At 31.3% G+C, this 8,383-nt stretch overlaps 1 pseudogene; it reads left to right on the top strand.

Annotated features, from left to right (window-relative positions):
* Window positions 1-4,449: 4,449 nt before the first annotated feature.
* LOC131857002 (alpha-humulene synthase-like) lies at window positions 4,450-7,940 on the top strand (annotated as a pseudogene).
* Window positions 7,941-8,383: the final 443 nt, after the last annotated feature.

Raw genomic sequence — 8,383 nt, forward strand, 5'->3', positions numbered from 1 at the left:
CCTTCTCAGACAGTATGTGGAAGGTCACTAAAGGATCATTAGTAGTAGCTAAAGGTGCAAAGGTAGGCACATTATATCTGTGTACTGGTAACACTTACTCTACCTTAGTTGTTACAAATAAAGTTACTGCAGAGACAACAACAATAAATGTTGCAAGAACAGATTCAATAATGTGGCACCATAGGCTTGGGCACATGAGTGAGAAAGGGATGAAAATCCTTCACTCTAAAAATCTATTGCTAGGACTAAAGAAGATTGATTTAGAGTTCTGTGAAAACTATGTTTATGGTAAACAGAAAAGAGTCAGATTTCTCAAGGTTGGGAAAGAGAAGAAGAGTGAGAAGTTAGAACTTGTACATTCAGATGTATGGGGATCGACTCAGGTATCATCTCTTGGTGGCTCTTGTTATTATGTTATTTTTATTGATGAATCAACCAGAAAAACATGGATATATTTCCTAAAACAAAAATTAGATGTTTTTGAAACTTTTAAGAAATGGAAAGCTTTGGTTGAGAATGAGACAAGAAAAAAGTTGAAGTGTCTCAGATTGGATAATGGAGGTGAGTATTGTAGCAAAGCATTTGAAGATTACTGTTCCTTAAATGGGATTCAAAAGCAGAAGACAGTTCCAGGAACTCCACAGGAAAATGGTGTGTCAGAGAGAATGAATAGGACCATCATGGAACGTGCAAGGAGCATGAGATTGCATGCTAGATTGCCCTTACATTTTTGGGCAGATGCTGTACATACTATTGTCTATTTTATAAATAGAGGACCTTTAACCCCTTTGGATGGTGGTATTCCAAAGGAGGCATGAACTGGTAAAAAGGTAAATTATTCTTTTCTAAAAACTTTTGGTTGCGAAGCTTTTGTCCATGTTGATAAAGAAAACAGAACCAAGCTTGATGCTAAATCTCAGAAATGTACCTTCATTGGATATGGGATAGATGAATATGGCTATCAGTTATGGGATTTTGAAAATAAGAAAATAATTAGAAGTAGAGATGTTATATTCAATGAGAAGGTTATGTATAAAGAACAAATGCAGGAAAAGAAGCATGAACAAGACAAACAAGAATATGTGGTGCTGGATGAGATTCCTTAAAATGAAATGCCACAGGTACCTGATGCTCAGCAACAACAGATTGTTCCACAAACTCCTGCAAGTGTTAGACGTTCTACGAGGACAAGTAGACCCCCTGAAATATTTTCTCCTTCTTTGTATTCTATTTTATTAACGAATTCTGGTGAACCAGAAGAATATGAAGAAGCAATGCAGGTAGATGCCAAACAATAGTGGGAGCTAGGCATGAAAGAGGAGATGGACTCCTTGATGAAAAAAAAGACTTGGGACTTAGTCCCTTTACCTGCAGAAAAAAGAGCCTTGCCTAACAAATGGGTTTATCGACTGAAGGAGGAGGAAGGAGGTCAGAAAAGATATAAGGCCAGACTTGTGGTAAAAGGTTTTGCACAGAAAAAGGGTATAGATTATGATGAAATATTTTCTCCAGTTGTAAAAATGACTTCAATTAGAACTGTACTTAGTCTTGTGGCTGCAGATGATTTACATCTTGAACAATTAGATGTCAAAATAGCTTTTCTCCATGGAGATCTGGAGGAGGAAATTTACATGTTGCAACCACAGGGATATGAGGTCAAAGGTAAGGAGAACATGGTATGCAGGTTGAAGAAAAGTCTGTATGGCCTAAAGCAAGCACCTCGACAATGGTATTTAAAATTTGATAGTTTCATGGCTGAACACGGTTATCATAGATGTCATTCTGATCATTGTGTATATTTTAAGAGATTTGATAATGGCAGTTATATTATCCTGTTGCTTTATGTTGATGACATGCTTGTTGCTAGGTCTAACATGAAACATATAAATGATCTTAAACAAAAATTCGCCAAATCATTTGCTATGAAGGATTTGGGTGCAACTAAGCAAATTCTTGGTATGAGGATTACACGGGACAGGAAAAATAGAACCTTGAATTTGTCCCAATGTGAGTATATAAAGAAGGTGTTGAAAAGATTTAACATGTAGGATGCAAAAGCAGTTAGTACACCTTTGGCTAGTCATTTCAAATTGACTAAGGAGATGTGCCCAAAGGCACAGGAAGAGGTTAATAAAATGTCTAACATCCTGTATTCATCAGTTGTTGGTAGTCTGATGTATGCAATGGTATGCACAAGGCCAGATATTGCACATGCAGTGGGAGTTGTGAGCAAGTTTATGAGTAATCCGGGTATGGAACATTGGAATGCTGTAAAATGGATTCTTTGGTATTTGAAAGGAACTACTATAAAGGCATTATGTTTCAAAGGATCTAATGCTGCTCTAAGTGGATTTGTTGACTTTGATATGGCTGGTGATATTGATTCATGGAGGAGTACTACAGGGTATGTTTTTACTATAGGGGGAACTGCAGTCAGTTGGATTTCTAGGCTGCAAAAGGTTGTTGCACTTTCAACCACTGAAGCTGAGTATGTTGCTGCTACAGAAGCCAGCAAAGAAATGATTTGGTTGCAATATTTTCTGAAAGAATTGGGTCAGACATAAGAGGATAGCCCATTATATACTGATAGCCAGAGTGCCATTCATCTTGCGAAGAACTCTGCTTTTCATTCAAGGACAAAGCACATTCAGCTCAGGTACCACTTCATCCGGACTATTTTGGAGGAGGGTCAGTTACGGCTTGAGAAGATTCACATAAGTGAGAATCCTATCGATATGTTCACAAAGGCAGTTCCACAGGAGAAGCTGATTTCTTCATCGGTTTCTATTGGTCTTCTTGATTGATAATTGTGGAATTTATACCAGTCAAGTCCTAGTGTTTTATCCAACAGATGTTGCATGTATAGTGGTGTCATGTAGTATCAGTCTCCAAGTGGGAGATTGTTTGGTGTGGAGCCTGATCAGTCTCCAAGTGGGAGATTGTTGAAATGTGGCGACTGATTAGCAAAGTACTGTACACTCAACATGTATCCTCACCGGGGTCTGGGGCTGGGTCGGGCCCCGGGCAGGGGTTCGGGGGTAGCAGCCCCCGAGAAAAGTGGGGGTTCAGGGGCGACAGCCCCCAAGGAAAAAAAATTTTGCCGTTTTTTCTTTGATGAAAACCAACATTGTAATAAAACCCTAAAAAGGCCAACTTTGTTTGTTGCCCCAAAAACGCATGTTATAAGTGGCTGGGATGCTTAAGGCATTAAAAAGGTTGATGTACTATTTTTGCTGGATAATAGGAAAGATTGGACGGCTGTGTATGGTGGACGTAACCCATTCTGGGTGAACCACATTAAATCTCTATGTTATCTGTGTCTTGTTTTATTTCTTTATCTTTTGTATTTAAATCTGCATATAATTGTTAGTTCATATTTGCTTCGGATCTGCTTGAAACCCTAACATATGGTGTTTGGCTGATTGTAGGCTACTATTAGTTTGTGTTGTATTTCTTTTGTAGTATTCTATAAGTGGGTTTTCGATTCCTACAAAATCCAAAATATCCTCTGTCTATTTGTAGAATTTTTAAAAATTCATATATATCTTTCAAAATAGTATAATTTATTTTCAGCTATTTTGGTTAAAGCTTAAGGATAATCTACAAAATTTACTGACCATGTGAAAATTAGGTTCATATAATTAATATTAAGGCAATTATTGTAATTTTAAGATTTTCATATATTTACCCTCCGGATTGGATAAGATTCACATGATTTTAATTGATGTACTATTTATTTGCTCAATTTTGTATAACATGTGCCTTCACTCAGTGAAATGAGATAAGTATCCTTTCTAAATATAATTGAACTTTTTTACGATATTGACATTGTATACAAATACTGGTTATCTTTTTATTACAATTATCAGCTTTATGATTTGATTCCACTTGTGAAAATTGACATTGGTATGCAAATTTCAGCAATTTAACAATACTAATTAATAATATTATTTTTTTATTTGTTAAAATTTATGATCATGAATTATAAATAAATTTTTATTTCAAATCATCCAATTTATAATTGAAAAAAAAACATTACATATATTATACAAATTCAAAAATATTAATATATATATTTTTTTTAATATTTACAAATCAACATCATCTGAATATCAAAAACAAAAATACAAAATTTTACTACCTAATCACAAATACTCAATCAATAAAGAAGAAAGCTAAAAAAAAATCAAACTCTTTACATTTACATTTTATTAATATAATAAAGACAAAAATAGTGTTTCCATATGTCATCCGTTGATCAAAGAAAAAACACCAGCGACCTAAGCTGTCAAAAACAGCAGCAGATTGCACATACAAGAGCATTCAAATAACACGTCCACAGTACCCTGAATTTACACTAAAAAAGCACTATAAATAGCAATGTACGTGTGGGGATAGGATTGGGATGTGAAAGTTGTAGACCGAATCCATTGCTATTTTTCATTTGCAATGGATTATGCAAGCTTGGAAAGATTAACAAGGAGAGTTAATTTGTGGGTGAGAGCTTGGGATGGAAGTGTGGGGATAGGATTGGGATGTGAAAGTTGTAGACCGAATCTGAATGCCACAGTTTTAGGACTCAGACTTCTTCGACTACATCGTTATGATGTCTCTGCAGGTACACAAATAATAGTTATGATATATTCTATTTTTTTATTCTTGTTATTATTTTTTAATTTGATTCTGTGTTTTTTCTATCAACATTTTAGATCATATTATGTGATTCATCATCAGCATGTTAGAGAGCTCAAGATGTAGAAAATGGAGCTCTCTAATATCATGATGATGGATCACAGGGTGTGATCTGAAATTTTGATGCAAGAAAGCATGCATAATCGAATTCGGAAACAGCAACAAAAATTGATATAGATTGTGAACTGAAATGTTGATGCAAGAAAACATACATAATCGAATTCGGAAACATCAACAAAAATCGATATAGATTGTGAAAATTGATATCATTAATACCTCTTATTTGCATATTTAGAAACACGATTAATTGGTTGTTTTTATGGATAATGAGAAGATACATTGAAGAATTTCAAGGACAATAATGGGCAGTTCACTTTTCATGGAGGGAACAATGATAACGATGAAAATAATATTAAGGAAGAGGATGCTCAATCTTTTAAGAGTTTCTGGTTTAGCATTTCCTGGAGAAATTGTTATGGAAGAGGCCAAAGCCTTTAGCACTGTATATCTAACAAACTTATTAGAAAATTCTAGGGATACATATAAGAGAAGTTTTCTGAAAGAGGTAATAAGTTGATTTTTTTTTTCAATTATTTTAGCATATTTAAGATACTGATCAATGTATGTATAGTAGAAAAGCACAAATTGATATATGATTTTTAACTTTTTTTTAAATATTTAATTTTCATTTTATAGGTGGAGTATGCTCTCATATATGAATGGTCGCGTACCTTTATTCAATGGGAGGCATCAAATTTCATACAAATATATGCGTTAGACAAGCAAAGGTATAATTAAAATATTGTTGTTTTATTAAGATATTTGAAGTTTATATATGTTAACTATAAGATTTAATTGTTTTCTTTAGGTTGATAGACAAAAGAATTTTAGAGCTCGCAAAATTGGATTTTAACATACTACAATTTCAGTAAAAATGAGAGATGAAAGAACTCTCAAGGTAACAAAGAGATACTTGAAGTGTTTTATTTCTTGTAATATTCTAAGACATGTTACTCCATTCTTTAATACTTGAATAATGCACACAAGATATCTCATTCTTTTAAACAAATTGAATAGAATTAAACCGGATTGAAATATAATAATGTTTGTGTTGAGGTTCACTATTCATCCAACTTTTCTCTATTGTAGTGTATAATATAATGATACCATTGTATCCTAATTTATAAGATTGTTTTAAATAATTGTATAAGATATTTATTTCTATAAATATATAACAATAAATTGAATGAATAATGAATATTTTTTTAAAGCTTATTCTCAACACTATAATTTCTATTGAATGATTTCAATTTTAAAATATAATTTACATTTCAATATAAATGATTTTTAAATAGTTTATAAATCTTATAAATTTATATTAATTAAAATTTATTTGAATTTTTTTAATTTTTTTTATAAAACTTCATTTGTGTTGTAGTTGGTGGGAGAATTCAGGCATCTCCAAGCTAGTTGCAACAAGGGAGCGAACAATGGAATATCTACCTTGGGCAGTTCCTGCAACAGATAAATTGGAGCTTTCTAGAAGTAGAATTGCTATGACAAAAATCACATGTGTTGTCACACTCTTGGATGACATTTTTGATGATTATGCAACACTTGAGCAACTCAAATGTATTACAGATGCCATTTCTCAAGGTTGGGATGTTTCTATTATTAAAGACATTCCAAACAACCTCAAGTTATGCATTGAATTTGTTTTCAAAATAGTTCATGAATTAACAAGTGATGCTACTAAAAAGCAAGGACGTGACATGATGCCTTTTGTTACAAAAGCAGTATGTATACTTCTTCAAGACCCAAGATTTTAATTTATTTTTTAATACATAACGTACATTATATAAGAAAAAAATTATGAAATAAATACTAGATTAAATTCTAGATTAGTGAAATAAATACTAGATTAGATGCTAGATTAGTGAAATAAATACTAGATTAGATGCTAGATTAGTGAAATTTTAGAGCCATTAGAAATCAAGCTAAATTTGTTGTCCACATAATTAGATCTTATAGAAATGGAACCTTATGAAACTAACAAAAAGAAATTAAGGGTTGAGTAATGAAGTAGGTGACATTTTTTACCTAGAAAGTTAACAATATTCTTGATTTCGATGATTGATGGATATTAATATGATTAAATAGAGAACCAAAATAAAATTACTAAATTATATTGTTATTTTAGACTTGCTAATGCATTAATCATATAGTATCCCAAAGAAGTAACAACACACCAACTTATATTTATCATGTTGTTATGTATATTTCACCAAAAATAAATAAAATTATTGTAGTTTATACTAAAAAGTAATATATTACTACCAATAAAAATAATTATTAGTTATTTGTAGGTTTGACATTATACTTAGGTTCTATGAAATTAAGACAATAAATTTAATATTATTATATGTACTTTGTATCCCTACAAAAATAGATTTTGATCATATTCAAAAATAGAATTAGTTATATAGATCATGGAAAAAAATATTGAAATAGATTTAACATGTATATTGTATTGTCATTTAGTGGGTAGATTATATAGAAGCTCGCTTTGAGGAAGCACGATGGAAAATAACTAGATATTTTCCCACCTATAATGAGTACATAAAGTTTGCTGAAAATTTTGTATCATTTGGACCAATATTGGTACATACTTGCTTGTTGGCATCTCACATTTTGTGTGATGATGATAATGAGAAGATATACCTTTATACGTCTAGATTCTATCATCTCATGCGAGTGTGTATGCGGTTAACTGATGATATCCATGATTTTGAGGTTTTGATTATTTTTCCCTTTTTCATTAACATTAAATATAGATATAAATTTTAATATATATTAAATATTAACATATTTCTAATGTTTATGTAGGATGAGAGGCTCCATAGGAAAATTGCCTCAGCTATTTCTTGTTATATGGGTGATAATCGACATTGTTTAGAAAAAGAGGCAATAAATCACATCACCAAACTCAAGAATAAGTTATTGAAGGAATTGAAAAGAGAATTGTTCAAACCAAATAATGTTTTGTTTGATTAGGAGAATATATGCATCAATAGTACCAGAGGAGTAGAATTCTTTTATATATTTGGAGATGGTTTTACACATTGTGACAAGGAGGTCAAGCATCAAATATTTAAAGTTTTTGTTGACCCAGTAGAAATCTAAAAAGAAAAGAGTTTTCATTACCTGAAAATGAAATTCTCTCTTTAATGTAGACTTTTAGTAAGTCACAAAACCTTTTTGTTTTTTTGTAATGATTTATCTCTTACTATAATTAATCTATGCTTATTTAGATTGAATTGCAACATTTCATTTAGATGGCGTTGACATGTTGTATGGTTTTCATATATATGTTGTATGAGTATTATATCTAAAACAAGTGTTCTATGTTTCTAACCTCTTTTCAAATTTTATTAGTTAAGAAAATTATTTTATTAATTTTGTCATTTTTTTCAATAATATTATAATATAATGAAAATAAGTTGTATTTCTTATAAGTTGTGATGCTTAGTATCCACCTCTAATCTTTTATTTACTTTTTAATATAATGAAAATTTATTGGTTTGAAGGTTCATAATATTATTGAACATAAAATATTTCTTCATTAATATCACAATTGAAAAAGATTGAAGTATTTTTGGATGCCCCTATTATAATGATAATTACAATGCTA

Source organism: Cryptomeria japonica, chromosome 7 (assembly GCF_030272615.1).
Source record: "Cryptomeria japonica chromosome 7, Sugi_1.0, whole genome shotgun sequence".
NCBI classification, from domain to species: Eukaryota; Viridiplantae; Streptophyta; class Pinopsida; order Cupressales; family Cupressaceae; genus Cryptomeria; species Cryptomeria japonica.